Source organism: Equus asinus, chromosome 18 (genome assembly GCF_041296235.1).
Source record: "Equus asinus isolate D_3611 breed Donkey chromosome 18, EquAss-T2T_v2, whole genome shotgun sequence".
Lineage (NCBI taxonomy): Eukaryota > Metazoa > Chordata > Mammalia > Perissodactyla > Equidae > Equus > Equus asinus.
Genome location: NC_091807.1, coordinates 13,735,209 through 13,750,269, shown reverse-complemented (window position 1 = coordinate 13,750,269; position 15,061 = coordinate 13,735,209). Strand labels below are relative to the sequence as shown.

The window sequence follows — 15,061 nt, the reverse complement described above, 5'->3', positions numbered from 1 at the left end:
AGTGGAGGAAGATTGGCAGAGATATTAGCTCAGGGCTAATCATCCTCAGCAAAAAAAACCAAAAAGAAATAAACAAACAAAAAATATATTTATACACACGCACACACATAAAAGGAGAAATATACCAGAAGGACCAATGGTATGGATTTAGTTTATGTCTGTTTCCTCTGTAGTAGGATGCAATGATCCTTCTCAAGGACGTGTGTTGTTAACAAATATGTTATTTTCCCTCACCCCAACTTCCTCAGTATTGTAGAGCCTACAGTTAATGCTCAGGCATATCATTCGATGGCAATCCAAGCCAAGAGAAAGGATCGGTACGATATATCTTATGTGATGTATAAATCAAGATGAGTGGCTTTTCTTTTGAAGAGGAATTAGTCCAAGATGCCTTTTAACCAGATTGTTGTACTTGTTTGCATTTAATAAGGGTGCAGCACATAGCTAAGATTTTCAGTCTGTGTGCATCATGTAAAATCTAAGAAGCACCTTGCAAAGTACCTTTCATATGGTAACTTCTCAAGAAATATGTAGATAGAAAATCTGGCTTAGAACATCAGTAACATTTCTAACTTACTTTAAAATTTTTAAAATATTGTGCTACATAAAGTAGGTGTTGCTTGATAAGATGTGCCCTACCTATAATGCAGGGTTGTTGAGAAATTGAATTATATCTGTCAGATAAAAGTACTGTATAATAAATTCAAGGAATTATTTATTAGGCAGAGAGATCTTTCTCTTTAAGATGAGTTAGGCTTTTCTCATCACATGTTTGGCCAATCAGGATAAATATATGACCACTGGTCTATATAACCAATGAGGGGAAGTGTTTATGTTTAGAGGGGAAACACTGTTTGTTCACAACCTGAAGTATATGGAATTACTTCAGTTTGCCTGTTTCTCATGTTAAGTAATTTTCACAAAATGACCATCTCCCATGAGAGAGTTCTGCAAATTTGCAGTAATTAAGGAAGCATTTATGCTTAGTTTTATTTGAGTCCAAATTGATGGTAGTTCTGAATTAGCCTCATTCCTTGATTGACCAAGCCATAAGTTTTTATCTGCAAGTCTATTTTCAAGTTCTTGTGTGTATCTCTTTGTAGACTCCTTTGTTTTTGTTTTTGCTTCTTTTGGGGGAGGTAGATTTGCCCTGAGCTAACATCCATTCCCAATCTTCCTCTTTTTTTTTTTTTTTTTACCTTGAGGAAGATTGGCCCTGAGCTAACATCTGTGCCCATCTTCCTCTATTTTTTGTATGTGGGATGCCTCCACAGCATGGCTGATGGGTGGAGTAGGTCCACACTGGGGATCCGAAGCTGCGATCCTGGGTGACCAAAGTGGAGCGTGTGGAACTTGAACCACTCAGCCACGTGGGGCCAGCCCCTGTTTTTGTTTTTAAAAAAGGAGTTAGGAAAATCTCTTGCCTCGTGGTTAACATTGTTCATTAGTGCAAATTATTAAGATGCATACCTCAACAAGATTCTTGTCAATGTAAAACTCTGATTTGCCACAATATAGCAGCTTATTTTTATGTCTACAAGAATAAATTTAAATTATGAAGCACAGTATTAAAATGATCTCCCAAGAACCCAGCAACCAACATGGCGCCAGAACTTTACTCAGAAACCCGAGTCTCTCAGCATGTGCCTCGCCTCGCCTGTATCTCTGCCCCTACTGCCCTCCTGACCCCCAGCACTCTTCAATTCTGTATTAATCATTTGCTTTCTTTTTAGTAATACTGGTTTTATCACATGGATCTTTAAAAAATCTGCTGTTTCATTTTACTTTTTTGAGTTTTGTAAAAATGGTAGCTTTATGTAGTCTTCTGAGACTTGCTTTTTTCATTCATTGTGGTTTTTTGAAATTTATTTATATTGTTATATGTAGTGGTTTATTTCACTGCTGAGTAATAGTCCATTGTATAAACTTATTTACTGTCTTACTGGTAGACATCTGGGTTGTTGCTGGATGTTTTTGTTTGCTTGTTTTATTTATTTTTGATAATATATCTGTACATTAATACAGGTATCTGTGTGTATATATACTGTATATATAGCTATTACAAGCATTGCTAATGTCCACTTTCTTTTATGTGTGTTCTGGTGCACATGTGCAAGACTCTAGGATACACTTCTAAGAGTAGAAGTGTAGGAATGTTCAATTCTATGAGATAATGCCAGATTGTTTTCCAAAGTCGTTGGACCAGTTTATTTTCCACTAGTAATATATCAGAAGCTGCCATTGAGCCAAATCATTGCCAAAATTTGGAAATGTCAGGCTTCTTAACTTTTCCCAAATAGTGGCTGCAAATTGGCATCTTACTGTGGTCTTAATTTGCTTATCTGTGATTGCTCATGAGGTTGAACATCTTTTCATGTGATTATTCTTTCATGGTATTGCTTTCATTGTGGTATTGGTATTTTTCTTCACAAAATGCTTGCTTATGTCTTTTGTCCATTACGTACTTAAAATTTTGTCCATTACGTACTTAAAATATGCATTAAGTGCATTTCTTTTTTGTATTTTTAAATTTTTGAATAACACACTTATAGAAAAGTTGCAAGTACAATGAAGAGGAAATGGTTTTCTTCTGAAGATTTGATTTGATGCCCCATCACCCATGAATAAACGAGTGTATGTTTTCTACAAACAAGGACGTTGTCCCATAAACCAGAATAAAACCATCAAAATCAGGAAATTAACATTGATGCATTACTATCATCTGATCCTCAGATCTCGTTCAATTTTTACAGGTCGTCCCAGTAACGTCCTTTATAGCAAAAGGATCCAGTTTAGCATCACGCCTTGCTTTTTACTTGTCATGTCTTTTTAGTCTCCTTAAAACTGGAACAGTTCTTCAGTCTTTGTTTGACGTTAAAGACCTTGGCACTTTTGAAGACTATAGAAGCCAGTTATTTTGTAGACTGTGCTTTCCTTTAGGTTTGTCTGCTGTTTCCTAATGATTAGATACAAGTTATGAAATTTGGGAGGAATGGCAGAGACATTATGCTGTCTTATCTTTGTGTTTTGTCAGGTGGCACACAATTTTCATTTTGGCCCATTATTCTTGCTATTCATTTGGATTGCTTGATTAAGATGGTGTTTGTCAGGTTTCTCTACTGTGAAAGTACTCATTTGCCCTCTGTAATTAATGATTATTTTGTGTGGAAGTGCTTTGAAACTGTGTACATATCTCCTTCCTGATCAAACTTTAATTAATTGATTTATTTGTATCAGTGTGAGTTCATGATTCCGTATTTTATTCACTGACCTATAATCCATTACTACTGTTACTTATTTTGATGCTCATCTTGCCCTGAATTAGCCAGCAGGATCCCTTTCAAGTTGGCTTCTGTCTTCTTTCGAGGTGTCCTTCGTCGGTCATACTGCTACCTCCAGTTTCCCTCCCACCCTGGAGTTAAATCACATTTTCTCCCTTTTTTGTACCTCCTTCTCTAACAGTGAGAAACTTGCTTACCATTAACCCAAATTTACTTATTTGAGCAGTCTCACTATCTGTAGTCAATCCACCATATCCATTGCACCCCTCCCCCAAATTCTGTTTGGGCTTCAAAGACCTTTCACATAGAAGGCCTCCCCACTCTGCTTGGACTCCTCCATTGCACAGCTTGGTGCATCTTTCTGTGGGCACCCTCCTGCCCCTGTGTGGGCAATGACACCCAGTATTGGACCACTGCTGTGCAGGGTCCTGCTGCCCCCAAACCTCCCTTCCAGAGCTTGGGCTCTGACTCCCTCCGCTCCTCTGTGGACACCCCCTCATCCTGCTCGGGCTCTGACAGAATGCCCCTCTGCGTTTTGCCCATTTTTAATTCAAATGTTATGGGGTACACACACACACATTCTGGATATCAAAATCTCTTTTGGCAATGTGCTTTGTCGTGTTGTAGTTCATCTTTTCATTTGTCTTTGTTGTCTTTGTTGATGAATATAAGTTTTTGATTATAATGTAGTTGAATTTACTAATCATATGCTTAATGGTTAGCCCTTTCTGTGTCTTAAGAAAGCCTTCCCTACTCTGACTTCATGAAGATATTCTCTTATAGTTTATTTTTAGAATATTAAAAGCTTGCCTTCTCTACTTAAAACTTTAATCCCTCTGGAATTTATTTTTTATATGTTATACAGTGAGGACCCAGTTTCTTTTTTATCCCCCAAATAAATAACGAGTTGTGTCAGCACTATTGAATGATTCCTCCTTTCCCCAGCGATCTGCAGCGCCACTTTTGTCAACATCGCTCTCCTTATATGTGAAGGTCTGTCTCTTCTCCAGCAGACAGTTTCTCTTGTCCAAGAGTAGGCTGACTTCCTTGGTGCAGCTTTAGAATTGGTCTCAGCATAGGGAGGGCAAGGTCCCTACTGTATTCTTTTTTGGTTGAGTGACTTGTCTGTTATGGGCTTTTACTTCTCCTTTGTATACTTTAGAATCGACTTATAAAACCTTTTGGATTTCTATTGGCATTGCATTAAATGTATGCTTTCAATTTAGGGAGAATTGTCATTTTATGATATTGAGTCTTTCTATCATGAACACGGTATGTCATCCCATTTATGTAGGTTGTATTTAGTGTCTTCCACTATATTTTCTCCATATAGAACTCACAGTATTTGCAAGTTGCTGCTTTTATTCATTAGGTACTTTTTGTTGTTGGATATTTTTAAAATGCTATTTTCTGTTTGTTACTGGCATGTAAAAATACAGTTGATTTTTAAAAAGTGATTTATATTTAACCACAATGAATTGATACTAACAAACCTGTTCAGATAAATGTGAGACATGCTCAAAAGCAAATAGGTAAGATTAGAAGTCCAGGTTTCATGCTGAAATTACTTTCAGTGTTTTAGTAAATACTGGATGAATAGTCACTTTTTTTTTTTTTAAAGATTTTATTTTTTTCCTTTTTCTCCCCAAAGCCCCCCGGTACATAGTTGTGTATTCTTCGTTGTGGGTCCTTCTAGTTGTGGTATGTGGGACGCTGCCTCAGCGTGGTCTGATGAGCAGTGCCATGTCCGCGCCCAGGATTCGAACTAACGAAGCACTGGGCCACCTGCAGCGGAGCGCGCGAACTTAACCACTCGGCCACGGGGCCAGCCCCGAATAGTCACTTTTTTTTTTACAGCTTTATTGAGATATATTTCACATACAATAAAATTCACCTGTTTGAAGTGTTCTTTATGGTCACACAGGTGTGCAACCAATACTACCATCTAATTTTTGAACGTTTTTATGACCCTGAAAAGGAAACCCATACCCATTAGCAGTCACTCCCCATTCTCATCCTCCCCCACCCCCAGCCCTACACAACTACTAATCTATTTTCTGTCTCTGACTTCGCCCATTCTGGACATTTCACATAAATGAAATCATACAATGCATGGTTTTGTGTGACTGGCTTCTTTCACTCAGCGTGATAATTTTCAAGGTTCTGTTGTAGCATGTACTGCTACATTCTGATGTACATTTTAGGGCTGAATAATATTCCATTGTACTAGATATATCACATTTTTTTACCCCTTCATCAGTCGATGGACACTTAGGTTGTTTCCAATCTTTGGCTGTTATGAATAATAACTGTTATGAGCATGCCTATATAGATTTTTGCACAGATGTAAATTTTCATTTCCCTCCTGTTTATTCTTAGGAATAAGAATTTCTGGGTCATAAGTTAACTCTGTGGTTAACTTTTTAAGCAACTGCCAAACTGTTTTCCTTAGCAGTTGTACCATTTTACATTTCCACCAGCAGCACATGACAGGTGAATAGTCATCTTAAGTCTACTTTGCATTCTCCAAAGAGTAATTGTTATACATTAGGCTTATCTTACCTTATGATTATTATTTTAAATAGAGAGAAATGACAACTTATTTTAGATCGGATTCATTTTAAAGCAACTTTTATGGTTCTGTAAAGAGTATATCTTTTTAAAATTTTTTTACAGCCTTATTGAGGTATAATTTACATACCATACACTTCACCCATTGTAAGTGTTCAGTTTAATGATTTTGAGTCAGCTTATTCAAATGTGCAACCATCACCACAGTCTAGTTTTAGAACATTTTCGTCGCTCCAAAGAGTTCCTTCATGCTCATTGCAGTCAATTTCTGCTTCCTTCTCCTGTCCTAGGAAATGATCTGCTTTGTCTCCCTGTAATTTTGGCTTTTCTAGACATTTCATATATAAATTGAATCCTCCAAATAGAGTCTTCTGTATCTAGCTTCTTTCACAAAGCATTATGTTTCTGAGGGTCATCCTTGTGAGTGAATTATTAGTTCATTTCTTTTTTTTAGTTGTCACTTTATGCTTATCTTTTCATTAGTTGATGGATATTTGGATTGTTTACAGCTTTTGGCTATTGTAATTGATGCTACTAGGATCATTTTCATACAAGTTTTGTGTGGACATGTATTTTCATTTCTCTTGGTCAGATATCCAGGAGAGAAATCGCTGTGTCATATGGTTAAGTGTATAAGTGAATGTTTAACTCTTTCCTTTTTTTTTGTTTTTTGTGTGTGTGTGAGGAAGATTGGCCCTGAGCTAACGTCTGTTGGCAGTCTTCCTCTTTTTGCTTGAGAAACATTGTCACTGAGCTAACATCTTTGCCGCTCTTCTTGTGTTTTATGTGGGATGCCTCCACAGCATGGCTTGATGAGTGGTGCTAGGTCCGTGCCCAGGATCTAAACCCACGAACCCTGGGTCACTGAAGCAGAGCCCACAAACTTAACCACTACACCACTGGGCTGGCCCCATGTTTAACTTTTTAAGAAACTGCCAAACTCTTTTCCAAAGTGTATATACCATTTTACATTCTCATCAGGCAATGTACGAGGGTTTCAATTTCTGCCTGTCCTCCTCAACCTTTGAAATTTTTAGTCTTTAAAAAAAAATCATTCTAGTGGATGCGTAGTGGAATCTCATTGTGGTTTTATTTGCATTTCTCTAATAGGTAATAATGATGAGCATCTTTATTAAATATTCATGGGTCTTTGGTGAAATGTCTTCAAATCTTTAGTCCATTTTTAAAAAGTGGATTATCTTCTTTTTCTTGAGGTCTGAGGATTTAATATGCTTGATACCATTTATTTATCATGTATATGATTTGCAGTTATTTTCTCCTATTCTGGGGGCTTGTCTTTTATCTAAATTATGTCTTTTGAAGAATTTGATGAAGTCGAATTTTTCCTTTTTTTCTAATGGATTGTACTTTTGTTGTCATATTTAAGAAATCTTCTCCTAACCTAAGGCCACAACACTTTTTCCTATGCCTTCTTTCAGAAGTTTTGTAGTTTCAGTTCTTACAATTTGAATTATGATCCATTCCGAGTTATTGTTTTTGTATGTTTTGAGAGAAAGGTTTACATTTATTTATTTTTGCATGTGAATGTCCACCTGTTTCAACACCATTTATTGCTGTACCATTGAATTGCTGTAACACATTTGTTGAAAATCGAATGATAGGGGGCCAGCCCCGTGGCCGAGCGGTTAAGTTCTTGCGCTTTGCCTCGGTGGCCCAGGGTTCCACTGGTTCGGATCCTGGGTGAGGACATGGCACGGCTCATCAGACAACATTGCAGTGGCATCCCACGTGCCACAACTAGAAGGACCTGCAACTAGAATATACAACTATATACTTGGGGGATTTGGGGACAAAAAACAGAAAGAAAAAAAACAGAAAATTGAATGACCATGAATGTGTTTATTCTGGGCTCTCTATCCTATTTCATTATCTGTGTGTTTATCTCTGTGCCAGTATCACACTGTGTTGGTTATTATGGCTTTATAGTAAGTTTTGAAAATAGATAGTTTAAGTCCTGCAATTTTAATCTCTTTTCCAAAATTGTTTTGAATAGTCTGGGTCCTTTGTACTTTCATATATATCTTAGGATCAATTTCTACGTAAAAAAGCATGATGGGATTTTGATAGATCAATTTGGGGATAATTGCCATCTTAACAATATTGAGTCTTCCAATCCATGAACGTGGAACGTATCTTCCTTTATTTGGATCTTTTTAAATTTCTCAACAATGTTTTGTAGTTTTTAGTATACAGGTTTTGCACTTCTTTTGTTAAATTTCCTCTTAAGTCGCTTATTCTTTTTGCTACTATTGTGAGTGGAATTTTTTAAATTTCACTTTTGGATTATTTATTTCTAGTATATAGAAATGCAATTAATTTCTGTATATGGATCTTGGATCCTACAACCTTTCTTACCTTTCTTAGTCATTTTAGTAGCTTTTTTTAGACTCCTTAGAATTATCTACATACAACATAATGTTGCCTGCAAAGAAGGACAGTTTTAACTTCTTTTCCAGTCTCTGTGTGTTTATATTTCTTCCCGATGGCAGTGAGTAGACTCGCTGGTACAGTGTGAGTAGTGGTGGCTAGGACAGGCGTCCCTGCCTTTCTCCCAGGGTTGGAGGAGAGACCGTTCAGTCTTTCACCATTAAGTATGGTGCTCACTGTGGACGCTTGTCCCAGAAAGGAAGAATTGTTTTCACGTGGAAACAATCAACTAATGTAATAGACCTTATGAATATAATACAGGACCAGAAGCCCATGAGTATCTCAGTAGATGCAAATAAAAAAATCAAGGAAACAGAGAACAAATAACATAATTAAAGAGTTTAAATAAAGTAAGAGGTAGAGAGGAAGCTACTTTACATAAAGTGGTGAGGAAATGCTCCTCTGAGGAAGTGACGTTTAAGCTGGTATCTCCACAGCCTGAAGGCCCTCAGCATGCGAGGAACGTGAAAGCAGCTCAGCACTTCCAATGCCTCGTCTCGTTCACCTTTTGATGCCCACACAAGAGACAGTGCTTCGCCCCTAAGGTTGGTTCATCTAACAAATGTATAGCTTAGTATCTTGCTTTCTTAGCATCATGTTCTGATCATTTTGCCATGTCTGTCATTAAATATTCTTTGAAAACATATATTTTAATGCATAATATTCCACAATATAATTGTAACCAAGTGATTTAAATGTTTTCTTATTCGTAAACGTGCTTTCTGTCTTCACGATTCAGAACACATCTGGCACATGCTGGTCATTGACTTGGATTTAAGGCTAATTTGCCCATTTATTAATATAAGACAATTTTTAAATATTCATCTGTGAGAGTAGTTTTTTATATTATCTTTTGCTAATTTTTTAAATATTCTTTTAATTTATCTTTCATGTGCTCATATGTTTAGCTCAAAAGGGTTAAAACAATGCTTTAATAGAGACCAACCATTAAAACAAATAATTCTAGAACATGGCAAAATACCAGACAAAAATTGCGAGCTCTGGATATTTTTAACTCTTTACGTGGAAAATGTAGACCCGTGAACTTCATGTACCGTTACCACAGGTTTCACTCTACTTGAATTGAGACCATTGTAGGCGGGTAATACTACAGAAAAGTCAGGATTTATGTTCCAGAGAATTGCCAAGGCCTCGTCTTTGTTTCAAGTAAAACATGCCAGAGTTTGAGTTCCGTTCTAAGCTCTTATTAATTTTGTGATTTGGGGTAGCTTACACTCAGTTTCCTCATCTATAAAATGGGGGTGAGAATAGTCATCACAGAGGGTTATTTTAAACTTCATGAATCAAAGGGCTAGCGCAGTGTCTGACACACAGTAACAGGCCTGTACCTGAGAGCTCTCTTTACCTTTTAAATCTCTCACATCCTGGGAGTCTTGCTAAGAGCAGGGGATGTGAGGGTTCATGCTTCAGCCCTCACCAGCTGTTCCTGACACGTGCATTAGTAATGTTCCTCTGAAGAGGTTTGCTTTTCCTCTTGTCAGGAGTTGGTCATTTTCTTCATGAAAGTGTCGTGTCTGGAGAATCTTTCTTGTCTGCACGTGTACCAAAAAAAGATTAGGCCCAAAAGGTGGTATTTTAAAGTACCATTCAGTTAGATCTTTTGACATCAACTTGTGGGTCACTATTTGTAGCATTCGTAAATATAGTTATGGTTACTTTCTTTTTCCAACTTAAAATAAAAGGTTATACTTGTTTATTTTTCAAGAAGGAAAGAAATGTAATTGAAACTGAACAATTAAATTCTACTTGAATTTCAGTGGTTTAATAGGTAATTTTGAGAAGGAGCAAGATTGCCTTGGGTATAGATTCTGAGGAGGGGACTGGGGATTTAGGAAGTTCCCAAGTCCCTGGCACATTCTAATAGGAATACATATGATTGCAAATGCGGTTATTTTTAAGTTCCTGTGTAAATTACTGCCTTCTAGTTAAAAATAATCAGGAAAAGAGGTTGTTCCCTACTCCTGTTAGAATTCCTATCAGAATTTCTAGTCAAGGTCCAATCTGATTCCAAGATCTCTAATTTTGGGGCATGACCCTTAACCAGCCCTTCTCATTGTCTGTTTCTCTTCCGTAAAATGGGATAATGCCTTCCCTGCTCATTTCACTGAGTTATGAAACTCAAATGAGGTCATGTCCATGAAAGCGCTTTGTCACTGGTAAAGCATGTAGCTTACTAATTATTTCTCCGGTTCATCCTGTCGGACCTGCCCTTTTCTCACTGCAGTTTGGTAGGTCGCTGGTGGGGTGACGTGACAGCCCAGGACTCTGTAATGTGCAACACCCCCAGGAGTATTTCTCCTATACTTGTACTAGGGAGTGGACAGTTGTGGACTGTTGCTACTTTCATCTTTTAATTTGTTTTATTTATTAAAAAAGTAATACATGTTTATTGTAAAGAAACTAGAAAATATAAGTCACCACAAAGAATAAAAATTACCTCTAAATGTAGAAGTAATTGCTACATTTATTTTGTATACCTTTGAAACAAAAATTCAGTTATACTGAACATATATATGTTCAATTATACTGACCAGTGTTCTATTTCCTGTTTTTATCACTTAATAATACGTAATAAGTTGTATGGAATGATATGCTATACTTTTTTAAATAATATTTTAATGGCTACATAGTATCCCATCATGTAATATATCAGAATTTATTTAACTAGTCCCAAACTTTTTATTTTGACATTTAATGCTGTTTTTTAAATTTTTTACTATTAGAAATAAATAATGTATATAATGATTCTCTTTTTTTTTCATTAGGATAAATCCTAGGCTTGGAATGCTACATTGAGGCATATAACGTTTTAAGAAATTTTATTTTTTTCGCAGCTTTATTGAGGTATAATTGACATATAATAAACTGTACATATTTAAGGGGTACAATTTGATAAGTTTTGACATACGTGTACACCCATGAAACACAATTAAGATAATGCCTTTTTGTAATCCCTGCTTCCTGCACCCTCCTCCCCTTCCATCCCCCGGCAACCACTGGTCTGTTTCCTCTCCCTGTAGATTAATATGCATTTTCTATAATTTTATGCAAATAGAATCACACACTGTGTGTTCTTTTTTGTCTGGCTTCTTGTACTCAGCATAATCCTTTTGAAATTCACCCATGTTGTTGTTTATATCAATAGTGTATCTTTCTTTGTTGCTGAGTAGTAAATATTCCATTGTATGGATATATCATAATTTATTCACCTATTCATAGGCATTTGAGTTGTTTCCAGATTTTGGCTATTAACAATAAAGCTGCTTTGGACGTTGGTGTACAAGTCTTTCTGTGAACATTACGCATTTTGTGCTGAAATGGTTACGTAGGTGGTATTTTGAAACAGAAAAGGCTTAATATGAAAGAAACTGTACCTATTTTTTTCTTCTTTTTTTTCCTTTTTTGGAAGTATACTTATTGGAGAATTTAGAAGTTTTAGATATAACTTAGTTGAATTAATTTGACAGAAATTTGAAATTAACAAGGTTAATAAGTGCATCCTAGCAACTATATATCTTTCTCACAGTTTTTTTTTTAAGAACTGCTTTTATTAAGTAAATATATTGTCTAGAAAGCAAAAATCTCTCTTTCCTTTAATGAACAATTGATATTTCATAAACAATCCATGTCTCGCTGTCAAATGACTTCTGCTACATTGAATTTGAGCAAGAGAAGGTATTGGGAAAAGTTTATAGAACTTCACGAAAGATATTCTAGAATCTGATTTGGAATATATGCCAAACTATCCTTTTCCTCTTCTTAAGATGCTGAAGGAGGAGCGGGCAACCCGAAGACTCTAGATGACATCAGAGCGACTTTTCAACAGCCCTCTCAATTTCCTTTCTCAGAAATCAGAGACTCAAATTTTGGAGATAGAGGGTGAGATAATTTTTCCTGAGTTCTTAAGTTTTAATCATTGTGATTTTAATATATTTTAGACAATCCTTTCTTAGCTATAAATTAGCTTGTAATCACTAGATTTGTATTTTGAGTTTTATTTACGCACAGTATTTCATTTAGGCAATATGGTTTTTTAAAAAAGTGAATGAGATACAATTCTATAGCTAAGGAACTTACAAGGAAAGGATAAATATGGTAATATTTAATCAAACAGTAGAAAGCGGTTAAATGCCGTAAGAAAGACACAAAAAATATTCTTGAGAATTCAAAGGTGTGGATTACTCCTGGAGAGAGGCATTGGGAAACTTGAAATAAGAAATAGTATTTGTGTTGATGATACTTAATTTGTTTTTACCAAAAACCAGAGAAAATGGACAGTTAATACAAAACCTGAAATAGCAATCTGATTTCAGATAAAAAGTTAATTATTGTTTTGAGGAAAAATAGAAGCATGTTTGGTTATTGTGGATTTATTGTAGTCAAAGTCAATGATTACTTTTCGAATTATATAAAATGGTTGCCTCTTACAAGGCAAGTAGTATATTAGCATTTCTGAGAAATAATAGAATAATCTAATTAAATTAACGCAAGTAACTGGGCAGTGCAACAGAAAGCGATGACTGAGTGGTTAATTCTACTTGGATTAACACTCCTGTTTTCTAGTATAGCTACAACCTAAACGAATTTGTCATGTCTTAAGCTCTTGGACTTACGCTGCTCCAAGTGAACTGTGAAGAGACACAGTGATTGATCATTGTGCTGCTAATTAGTTGTGAAGAGTTCACTTTGAATTTGCAAGCCGAAAACTCTGGTCAGAAGAGAGAACAGATAGAATCTCCCAAAATGCACAGTGTTTTCATGGACCGTGATGTTTCAAAAGGGGCACGGCCACTTTGAGCCAGATCTGTTCTTTCCTGAATATGGTTGGCACGGTGATAATACTAACTCCTTTTTCTTCGCTGTTCTGATTAAATTCAGAAAACCTAATGATGAAGTTGTTATTTTAATCATTCTGTTTATCTTTTATTTTCATCACCCTGCTTATCCTTTTTGATAATTTCAGCAAGAAAATCTTTAAAACATTATATTTATTAAGTAAAAAGACTATAAAATTGTTAGTAATTATTTGGTTGCTAATCATTCTTCACATGCTCGTATATTATTTTTTTCTCTAAATTGATATTTTTAAATCACTCAGACTTATTTATAAATACTGAGTTCTTTCATTCAGGTATAATTATGTGTTAATGACTATTTGATATCCTGAAATCTGCTTTTATATTTGGTGAAACATAGTTAATAGTGAACCCCACTTGTCAACTTTTATTTTTGTTAAAATGAAAGTTATAACCATGCGTATTTTTGTGACCTGCAAGATATAATTAGTTTATTGTTCTTAATTTGTCAACACCCTGTTCTGCCACGTAACCAACAACCGCTTATGACAGTTGGATAAATAAATCATGGATAGCCAGCTGGTAAATATACATAGCCAATAAGTTGTCCTTGAAAAATGATCAAATTTAGATCTTTCTCCCAGATAGAAAAGAACACAGATAATTTAGATAGAAAAGAAGACAGATTATTTAGAATGTACAGTGAACAACTTTGAAATCATATAAAAATGAATTATTAGTGATTATCTATATCATTTACATACAGTTTTAAATATTTCAGGATTTTAAAAGTGAATGTGTTATGTGTGTTTTTTGAAATATGTCAGTTAAACAATTTTTCTGTTTGAATGAGAAGCCCGGGGTCACATCATTTTGGGGAAGTTGAGTCACAATATATAGTATCTTTTCAGTAGGCCTTCTGTTAGCCAGGGGCCTGTCAGTCTCCAGGAGGATCTTGTATATATCTCAGGAGCTAGTATTCAACAGAATACAACTGAAGACTCTGAACTAGTATATTTCATGAGGTTTTCCTATAGTTTGTCTGTCATACAGCTACACTCCGAAAACAGTCATGTTATATATCTTTTTTGTTTGTTTTCTTGAGGAAGATTAGCTCTGAGCTAACATCTGCCCCCAATCCTCCTCTTTTTGCTGAGGAAGACTGGCCCTGAGCTAACATCAGTGCCCACCTTCCTCTACTTTATATGTGGGACGCCTGCCATGTCCGCACCTGGGATCTGAACTGGTGAACCCCGGGCTGCCAAAGCGGAACATGTGCACTTAACCACTGCGCCACTGGGCCGGCCCCAGTCATGTTATATTTTTAAGGATAGGAAAGTCCTGAATGAGAGGCCTATGGGTGATTAGAAACAAAGGAAAAGATCTTGATGAAATATGTAAAGCAAACCACATAAAGTGTGAAGTGCTTATAAAGCTCTTTGGGGTCTGAGGCCAGATTTGCCTTGCTCACTTGTTAGCTCCCTCTTTTGAAAGAAATAGTCATCCCATATAACTAACAAAATAAAATCACTCTTTATTGTATTTCATAGGACTCCAAAAACTTTCTGTGCTCTGTTTATCTCAGAGTGTAACATTTATTAGGTAATTTTGATAAATATTTATAAATAGTACAAAAAATGCAGAATCTCTTGGTTAGAATTAGATAATTGACCATAAATCAGTTTAGCTTAAACACTTGAATATACTCATTTTCTCACTAAATGGAATTTTTATTGTTATATCTCATGATTTCTCATTGGGAAGAGTTCTTTATTATGCATTTTTTTCTAGCTCAATTAAATTGTTGATGACTATTTCAACAGATGTCTTAAGTGCTAGAACTTTTGTATCAGATACAGAAGTATCTGTGTGAAGAGATAAAAGTGGCCGGTGATTCAGCTGATCTGACAGACAGAGTTACCAGTTGGTAAAGTGAGGCTAATT

General features: G+C 35.8%; 1 protein-coding gene and 1 long non-coding RNA gene across 2 annotated transcripts in view; both read left to right on the top strand.

The window, feature by feature from the left end:
- LOC139040971 (uncharacterized) overlaps positions 1 to 8,792 on the top strand; it is a 43,685-nt gene extending 34,893 nt beyond the window's left edge. Inside the window, exon 3 of the long non-coding RNA XR_011495347.1 lies at positions 8,738 to 8,792. This is a non-coding gene — a long non-coding RNA (uncharacterized lncRNA). The remainder of the gene's footprint in view (positions 1 to 8,737) is intronic.
- A 10-nt stretch (positions 8,793 to 8,802) lies between these two features.
- NRIP1 (nuclear receptor interacting protein 1) overlaps positions 8,803 to 15,061 on the top strand; it is a 49,155-nt gene continuing 42,896 nt past the window's right edge. The window contains exons 1-2 of the mRNA XM_044749824.2: positions 8,803 to 8,845; positions 12,086 to 12,200. The gene's annotated coding sequence lies outside the window, so the exon portion shown is untranslated. The remainder of the gene's footprint in view (positions 8,846 to 12,085; positions 12,201 to 15,061) is intronic.